This window comes from Leuresthes tenuis, unplaced genomic scaffold (assembly GCF_036924035.1).
Source record: "Leuresthes tenuis unplaced genomic scaffold, fLeuTen1.0.hap1 SCAF_9, whole genome shotgun sequence".
Taxonomy (NCBI): domain Eukaryota; kingdom Metazoa; phylum Chordata; class Actinopteri; order Atheriniformes; family Atherinopsidae; genus Leuresthes; species Leuresthes tenuis.
In genome coordinates, this window is record NW_027325363.1 from 25,643,785 (window position 1) to 25,653,775 (window position 9,991).

The 9,991-nt window shown below is 39.7% G+C and overlaps 1 non-coding gene across 1 annotated transcript; it reads left to right on the forward strand.

Moving 5' to 3' along the window:
* Positions 1-9,632: 9,632 nt before the first annotated feature.
* Positions 9,633-9,746, forward strand: LOC140314851 (U5 spliceosomal RNA). The gene has a single exon (XR_011917182.1). It is a non-coding gene; the product is annotated as a U5 spliceosomal RNA (small nuclear RNA).
* The last annotated feature ends 245 nt before the right edge of the window (positions 9,747-9,991 follow it).

The window sequence follows — 9,991 nt, forward strand, 5'->3', positions numbered from 1 at the left end:
TGATACTTTGAAATGTGCTCATTGCGGAGTTATGATCAGTTGAGTAATGAAGGTTGAACTATTCTGGGAAAGAGGTTCTATTCCCAGCATCATGATGGACACTCCTGATATAGAAGGTTTCGCTAACGCATTGGAATTGTTTTACTATTTTCATATGCATGTGCAATGAAGAATTGCTTGCTGCTGATAAATGCAAAGAAGAACAGCTTACACATAGATGCTCACATATAGGCTACTGAATGCAATGAAGACCTGCTTATCCAGTAAAGTTCAATGTCAATGTGTAATATTCAATTAGGATTTGCAAAACAGTGAAGTTAAACAATGAATGGGTCCATAGTCGGTATGAGAAGACTACAGGAATATTTACCTGGGTGTACGTTCAAACAGAGATGAGAAAATTGCAATAAATAATTGTTTGTTTGTTTGTTAGTATGTATATGAATGTTATGTGTATAAACTGTGTTGAGTTATAGTTACTCAGTAGTGTCTCAGTGAAACAACCGACGGGGGAAGCCTTGCGGTGACAACAAAAGCAGTGTTTTACTGATCAGTCAAGTTGCTCCACTGTACTCCATACAAACTGGTTGGCTACTGAAGGGATAGAAAAGGGGGAATACTTGTTTTAAAGCAAACAAGGAATTAGATGGGAAAAATACATGTTTTAACGGGACCCAGACAATATTAAATACTCAGACAGATGGGAGAAGAAGTGTAGTTTTGTAGGAAATCACAAAATTATTAAAATAAAAATAAAATTAGTGAAATCAATTGAAGAATGCCTTTCTGAAGAGCTGTTTACCACAGATGAGCAGCTTTGGGACCAAGGACATTGTAGATCGCTTTACTGCCAAAAAGATCTAATTTAATGGATTGGTTTAGACATGCATAACCGCATTTTAAGAACAAAGAGAGAAACAAAAAGGGACAACGCTTCATGGTGGAAGGTGATGTATAAATAACTGTGTATATGATGAAGGAGAGACCATTTGAGCAGCACAGCCATTTCGCAGCACAGGGACAGCAGTCCAAGTTAAAGGATCTCCCACGGGGTATCACCTGTCACACTGTGTCAAGGCATCAAAAGAAGAAAAAATCCCCAAACTCAAGGACAAAGAGACGAAGACTCCGGTGAACGAAGAGAGAGGACTGACAAACCAGAAACACAAAAGGATGCTCGATATCAAGATCCAGAAGAAGAGGCTAACAATGCCACGAACACTTACGATGCTGGCAATGATGCCAGCAATGAACAGAGAAGAAGATTCAGTGTCATCAATCTGCAACACGTGCCTCTAATGAGGGGGTGACTATAGAATCCTCAACGATTACAACGTCTCTGGGAACTGTGACAACAACAAGGTTTAAACCATTTTGATATATATTGTAACCTATTGGCTAAGGAATAATGCTGAAAATGAGGTAAATCTAATCCACCACTGTCCTTGGCCTTCTGTAGGGTTTTTAAACTAATAGGTGGTGGTTTGTTTTTCCACAGAAATTTGGAGATGCATGAATCTAGTGACTTAAACCAAATAGCAGATGGTTTTATGGGGATCATTGAGAACAAATAGTTAACTTTTGGTAGTATCATCATTTTAATGGTTGTAACTCTCCCCATAAGTGATATAGGTAAGGACTTCCAACGAGAGAGATCGTCCTCTACTCTCTTTAATAATTGCACATAATTTAGCTTTGTTAGCTCTGAGAGCCTGGAGGAAAGGTTTATGCCTAAATATCTAATATTTCCTGACTGTAAAGTGATCACAGGTATATTCTGGACCCTACAGTTAATGGGCAGAACTGTGGTCTTAGACCAGTTGATAGAGTAGTCAGAAAGTGCTGAGAATTTATTTATGAGTGTGATCGTGTGAGTGAGAGACGTCTGTGAGTTCTGAAGGAAAAGTAATACATCATCAGCATAAAGACTTATTTTATGCTCAATATTTTGGGATTGGATGCCTTTAATATTTCTATCTTGTCTGATAGAAGCTGCTAAAGGTTCGATGAAAATAGCAAAAAGTGAGGGAGAAAGTGGGAAACCCTGTCTTGTACCTCTCTGCAGACTGAAGCTTGGAGAAGTTTGATCATTTGTCCTGACACTTGCATTTGGGGAGCTATATAATATCCTTATCCAGTTGATGAAGTGTGACCCAAACCCGAATGTGTTTAATGCTATGAATAAAAATTTCCAGTTCACTCCATCAAATGCTTTTTCTGCATCTAGAGAGTCGATTGTGGTTTCCAAGTTGTTGTTGGTAGAATAGTCTGTGAGACAAACGGTTAAGAAAAGGTAGTATTGCCAGACCATACATGATGCTGAAAGAAGGTCTGAATATCCACCCATAATTACTGAAAAATGGGTAAAAAAAGGGTACGAATGCCCAACCATACATCATCAAAAGCAGGAGTAGATGTGTTCGGCTACAAGAAGATTTGAATGTCCATCAATAATTGCTTTAAAACATGAAAGAAAATTTTCGAATATCAAACCGCACATGATCATAAGCGGGAGAGGAGTTGTTCAGCTGCAAGAAGGTGTGAATGTCCACCCATAATTACTGAAAAATGGGTAAGAAAAGGTGAGAATGCCCAACCATACATCATCAAAAGCAGGAGTGGATGTGTTCGGCTACAAGAACGTTTGAATGTCCGACTATAGTTTGTAAAAAGCAGTTAAGAAAAGGTTAGAATATCTAACCAAACATAATCAAAAGCGGGAGCAGAGCTGTTTGACTGCAAGTAGGTGTGAATGTCAGATCATAATTTGCAAAAAGCTGATGAGAAAGGGTGAGAATGCCCAACTATACACCATCAAATGTGGGAGCGGAGGTGTTCGGCTGTGAGTAGGTGTGAATGACCGACCATAATTGCAGAAAAATGTGTTAGAATGCCGGACCATTCATCATCAAAAGCGGGAGAGGTGTTCGGCTGCAAGAAGCTGCGAATGTCTAGCCATAATTACTCACAAACGGGTAAGAAAAGGTAGTATTGCCAGAACATACATGATCAAAACAGAGAGCGGAGGTGGTTCAGCTGCAAGAAGGTATGAATGTCCGACTAAAGTTTGTAAAAACCGGGGAAGAAAAGGCTCGAAAGCCAGACTATACACCATCAAAAGAAGCAGTGGAGGTGTTCGGCTGTAAGAAGGTCTGAATGTCCGACCATAATTACTGAAAAATGGGTAAGAAAAGTTGCGAATGCCTAACCATACATCATCAAGATGTGTTCGGCTACAAAAAGGTTTGAATGTCCGACTATACTTTGTAAAAAGCGGATAAGGAAAGGTTCGAATGCCCGAACATACACCATCAAAAGAGGGAGCGGAGGTGGTTCAGCTGCAAGAAGGTGTGAATGTCCGACTAAAGTTTGTAAAAAGCGGGTAAGACAAGGTGCGAATGCCCGACAATGTATGAGGTTTTCATGAGGTTTTCGGCTGCAAGGTCTGAATGTCTGAATTATGTGTGGTCTGAATGTCCACCCATAATTCCTCAAAAATGGATAAAAAAGGTGCGAATACCCAACCATATATCATCAAAAGCAGGAGAGGATGTGTTCAGCTGCAAGAAGGTGTGAATGTTCGACTAAAGTTTGTAAAAAGCGGGTAAGAAAAGGTGCGAATGCCCGACAATGTATGATCATAAAAGGGAATGGAGGTTTTTGGCTGCAAGAAGGTCTGAATGTCCAACCATAATTTGTAAAAACCGGGGAAGAAAAGGCTCGAAAGCCCGGCTATACACCATCAAAAGCGGGAGTGGAGATGTTCAGCTGCAAGAAGGTCTGAATGTCCATCAATAATTGCTAGAAAACATGAAAGAAAATTTTAGAATATCAAACCGCACATGATCATAAGCGGGAGAGGTGGTGTTCACCTGCAAGGTGTGAATATACACCCATGATTACTGAAAAATGGGTAAGAAAGGTGCGAATGCCCAACCATACATCATCCAAAGAGGGAGCGGAGGTGTTCCGCTGTAAGACGGTGTGAATGTCCGACCATAGTTGGTAAAAAGCGGGTAAGAAAAGGTTAAAATACCCGACTGTACACAATTAATAGCGGGAGCGGAGTTGTTCGGCTACAAGAAGGTGTGAAAGTCCGACCATGGTTTGTAAAAAGCAGGTAAGAAAAGGTTCGAATGCCGGAATATATACCATCAAAAGCGGAAGCGGAGGTGTTTGACTGCAAGAAGGTGTGAAAGTCCGACCAAAGTTTGTAAAAAGCAGTTAAGAAAAGGCTAGAATATCCAACCAAACATAATCAAAAGCGGGAGCAGAGCTGTTCGACTGCAAGTAGGTGTGAATGTCAGATCATAATTTGCAAAAAGCTGATGAGAAAGGGTGAGAATGCCCGACTAAACACCATCAAATGCGGGAGCGGAAGTGTTCGGCTGTGAGTAGGTGTGAATTTCCGATCATAATTGCTGAAAAATGTGTTAGAAAAGGTAAAAATGCTGGACCATACATCATCAAAAGTGGTTGAGGTGATGCAGTAGAAGAAGTTGAAATCGATCTAGACATTGATAAATATGAAGGACAAAGCAGTTTCCACTTGGTTTGAGTGAAGGAATGAATTTTATAGCAAAATCCGAAATCATGCATAACTCCTCAAAAGGAACGTATTGCTCAACCAAAGGGATGCTTCTTTCTCATTTTGGGTATATGAGGAACTTTATGCTTGATACATTTTAGACATGTATAAATATGAAGGACAAAGCAATTTTAACTTGGTTTGAGCAAAGCAATTCATTTTATAGGAAAATCCGAAATCGTGCAGAACTCACGAAAGTAAGCTTTTTCTCGGCTTCCTGATCCTCCAGTGTTGCTCTTTCCTATACTGCAAAATAAAACCTTGTTCTTTGTTGAAATCGATCTAGACATTGATCAATATGAAGGACAAAGCAGTTTTCACTTGGTTTGAGTGAAGGAATTCATTTTATACATAAAATCCCAAATCATGCAGAACGTATGAAAATAAGCTTATTCTCGGATTCCTGATCCTTCAGTGTTGCTCTTTCTTCTTCTGCAAAATACAATGTTGTTCTTTGTTGAAGTCGATCTAGACATTGATAAATATGAAGTTAAAAGCAGTTTTCACTTGGTTTGAGTGAAGGAATTAATTTTATAAATAAAATCCCAAATCATGCAGAACGTATGAAAAGAAGGTTATTCTCGGATTCCTGATCCTTCAGTGTTGCTCTTTCTTCTACTGCGAAGTACAATGTTGTTCTTTGTTTAAGTCAATCTAGACATTGATAAATATGAAGGACAAAGCAGTTTTAACTTGGTTTGAGTGAAAGAATTCATTTTATACATAAAATCCCAAATCATGCAGAACGTATGAAAAGAAGCTTATTCTCGGATTCCTGATCCTTCAGTGTTGCTCTTTTTTCGACTGCGAAGTACAATGTTATTCTTTGTTGAAGTCGATCTAGACATTGATAAATATGAAGGACAAAGCAGTTTTATCTTGGTTTGAGTGAAGGAATTAATTTTATACATAAAATCCCAAATCATGCAGAACGTATGAAAAGAAGCTTATTCTCGGATTCCTGATCCTTCAGTGTTGCTCTTTCTTCTACTGCAAAATCCAATGTTGTTCTTTGTTGAAGTCGATCTAGACATTGATAAATATGAAGTTAAAAGCAGTTTTAACATAATTTGAGTGAAGGAATTCATTTTATAGTAAAATCCGAAATCGTGCAGAACTCATGAAAAGAAGCTTATTCTCGGATTCCTAAAACTTTTGATTTGCTCTTTCTTTTACTGCAAAGTACAACGTTGTTTTTTTGTTTGAATCTATCTAGACATTGATAAATATGAAGGTAAAAGCCGTTTTAACATATTTTCAGTGAAGGAATTCATTTTATAGATAAAATCCGAAATCGTGCAGAACTCATGAAAGCAAGCTTATACTCGGATTCCTGAAACTTTAGATTTGCTCTTTCTTTTACTGCAAAGTACAACGTTGTTTTTTTTGTTTAAATCTTTCTAGACATGGTAAATATGAAGGACAAAACAGTTTTAACATAGTTTGAGTGAAGGAATGCATTTTATAAGCAAAATCCTAAATCATGCAGAACTCATGAAAAGCTTTTTCTCGGATTTCTGAACCTTTGCTCTTTCTTTTACTGCAAAATACAACGTTGTTTTTTGTTGAAATCTATCTAGACATTGATAAATACCAGCTGGCAACATCTCTGCTGCCGCTTTTGCTCATTTATGGTTGGGCATTCTTACCTTTCCTTACCCGCTTTTTACAAATTATGATCTGACATTCACACCTACTCTCGACCACCTTCTCTCCCGCTTGATATTGGAAAATTTTCTTTCATGTTCCTCCGCTCCCTCATTTGATGGTGTATGTTCGGGCATTCGAACCTTTCCTTACCCGCTTCTTACAAACTATAGTCGGACATTCAAACCTTCTTGTAGCCGAACACATCGACTCCTGCTTTTGATGATGTATGGTTGGGCATTCGCACCTTTTCTTACCTATTTTTCAGTAATTATGGGTGGACATTCAGACCTTCTTACAGCCGAACACCTCCGCTGCCGCTTTTGATGGTGTATAGTCTGGCTTTCAAGTCTTTTCTTCCCCGGTTTTTTCAAATAATGGTTGGACATTCAGACCTTCTTGCAGCCGAAAACGTCCGCTCCCTCTTTTGATCATACATTGTCGGGCATTCGCACCTTTTCTTACCCGCTTTTTACAAACCAGGGTCGGACTTTCATACCTTTTACTTGCCGAACAACTCCGCTCCCGCTATTTATTGTGTACAGTCGGGTATTTTAATCTTTTCTTACCCGCTTTTTACCAACTATGGTACGGCATTCACACCTTCTTACAGCGGAACACCTTCCCTCCCTCTTTTGATGGTGTATGTTCGGTTATTCAAACCTTTTCTTACCCGCTTTTTACAAACAATGGTCGGACATTCAAACCTTCTTGTTGCCGAACACATCCACTCCTGCTTTTGATGATGTGTGGTTGGGCATTCGCACCTTTTCTTACCCATTTTTCAGTAATTATGGGTGGACATTCACACCTTCTTGCAGCTGAACACCTCCTCTCCCGCTTATGATCATGTGCGGTTTGATATTCGAAAATTCTCTTTCATGTTTTCTAGCAATTATTGATGGACATTCAGACCTTCTTGCAGCTGAACACCTCCGCTCCAGCTGTTGATGGTGTATAGTCGGGCTTTCGAGCCTTTTCTTCCCCGGTTTTTACAAATTATGGTTGGAAATTCAGACCTTCTTTCAGCCGAAAACCTCCGCTCCCTCTTTTGATCATACATTGTCGGGCATTCGCACCTTTTCTTACCCGCTTTTTACAAACCATGGTCAGACTCTAACACCTTTTAGTAGCTGAACAACTCTGCTCCCGCTATTGATTGTGTACAGTCGGGTATTTTAACCTTTTCTTACCCGCTTTTTACCAACTATGGTCGGACATTCACACCTTACAGCGGAACACCTCCGCTCCCTCCTTTGATAGTGTATGTTCGGGCATTCGAACCTTTTCTTACCCGCTTTTTACAAACTATGGTCAGACATTCAAACCTTCTTGTAGCCGAACACATCCACTCCTGCTTTTGATGATGTATGGTTGTGCATTCGAACCTACTTGTTGCCCGCTTTTCATTAATTATGGATTATGTCGCAGCCAAACACCTCCGCTCCCTGTTTTGATCATGTATGGTTTGACATTCGCACCTTTTCTCACTCGCTTTTTACTATGGTCGGCCATTCACAGCTTCCTCTCCACCATACTTGTATGGTGGGATATTCACACCAACTTTTATCCGAAGACCTCCGCCTCCACTTTTGTTGATATTTAGTCGGTCATTCGCACCTTACCCGCTTTTGGCAAACTATGGCCTTCTTGCAGCCAAACACCTCTGATCTCGCTTTTGATGATGTAAGGTTGGGCATTCAGACCTTGCTTCACCTGCTTTTCACCAAATATAGTCGGACATTCACACCTTCTTGCAGCCGAACACTGCCGCTCCACCTTTTAGTGTTCTATGGGATATTCACACCTTTTTTTTCACCGCATTTTATAGATTATGGTTGGAAATTCTCACCCACTCTCATCCGAAGACCTCTCCTCCCGCTTTTGTTAATATATAGTCAGGCATTCGAACCTTTTCTTACCCGTATTTTCCAAATTATGGTCGAACATTCATACCTACTTGCAGCCGAATACTTCCGCTCCACCTTTTAGTGTTTTATGGGGTATTCACACGTTTTTTTTCACCGCATTTTATAGATTATGGTTGGAAATTCTCACCCACTCTCATCGGAAGACCTCTCCTCCCACTTTTGTTAATATATAGTCGGGCATTCGAACCTTTTCTTACCCGCTTTTTACAAATTATGGTCGAACATTCACACCTTTTAGTAGCCGAACAACTCCGCTCCCGCTATTGATTGTGTACAGTCGGGTATTTTAACCTTTTCTTACCCGCTTTTTACCAACTATGGTCTGACATTCACACCTTCTTACAGCGGAACACCTCCGCTCCCTCTTTTGATGGTGTATGTTCGGGCATTCGAACCTTTTCTTACCCACTTTTTACAAACTATGCTCGGACATTCACACCTACTTGCAGCCGAATACTTCCGCTCCACCTTTTAGTGATGTATGGTTGGCATTTGCACCTTTTCTTACCCTCTTTTTATACTGATTGCTGAAGATTAAGTTGTTCTTTCTCAAACTACAAATTTTTTTTAATTGTTGAAACTTGATTTGAAGTGGATAAATAAGGAGGACAAACAGTTTTAAGTCAGGCTGATAGAAGGAATTAATTCTATAGCAAAATCTGTACTTCGTTATATGTCAAGAGATGCTTATTGCTGAAGAAGTTCTTTCTCATTCTACAAAGCACAACGTTGTTTATCGTTGAAACTTGATTAGACATGAATAAATATGAAGGACAAAGCAGTCTTAACTTGGTTTGAGTTAAGGAATTCGTTTTATAGGAGAATCCGAATTCGTGCATAACTCGTAAAATAGAGCTTATTTTCGGATTCCTGAAGAATGAGTCTGGTTCTTTCTCATAATACAAAGTTTGTTGTTTATTGTTGAAACTTCATCAGAATTGAAGAAATAAATGAATGCCTATCAACAAATGTGGGATCTAAACTCTAGTGCTTCCTCTAAAATAATTTCCTTTCTCAATTCAGAAATATGTGTGTGTAAGTCACAACACCCGTGACACCAAAACGGCTTTCTTTTCTCTCTTTTCTCTACACTCTGCACTGTGAGCACACACACCAAATCAGAAAGGCTTTTATCTCTCTTTTCTACATTATGGACTGTGGGGACAGGAATTCATTTTATAGCAAAATCCGAAATCGTGAAGAACTCATGGAAGTAAGCTTATTCTCGGATTCCTGAAACTTTATATTTGCTCTTTCTTTTACTGTAAAGTACAACGTTGTTTTTTTTGTTTAAATCTTTCTAGACATGGTAAATATGAAGGACAAAACAGTTTTAACATAGTTTGAGTGAAGGAATTAATTTTATAGATAAAATCCCATCAAGCGTCTCAACCAAGCAAAGCTCACCATTGGGAAGGTGGCATACCAACTAGCCTGATGCCCTGCTCCCGCAGTGACGGATAATCGTACTCTGGTTTCTCTTCATAACGTACAAGTCTTTCGCCTTTTACTAAAGTCTTCCGTGGAGAGCAGCACTAATGAGTTGTTTCTATTTTTGGCAGGCTTTACCTTTACGGGTGAAGCCCTTTCTGTCTGTGCAAAAGAAATCTTGTTACTGTGCAGAGTGACTTCTCTGAGTAGAGTCGCCTTACTTGTTGCGACTGTGCCGATGTTCGAAGCTGGAGTGCAAAGTTGTTGCTTGAATGGTGCTCGCTGGAGCGTGCGGGAGTGCAAAGTTATACAATTTAAAAGGGCTGAAGAGTGCTCAGTGCAGCGGGTGGGCGGAGATGCAAAGTGACCCTCAGTCCACCTCGAAAACCGAGGT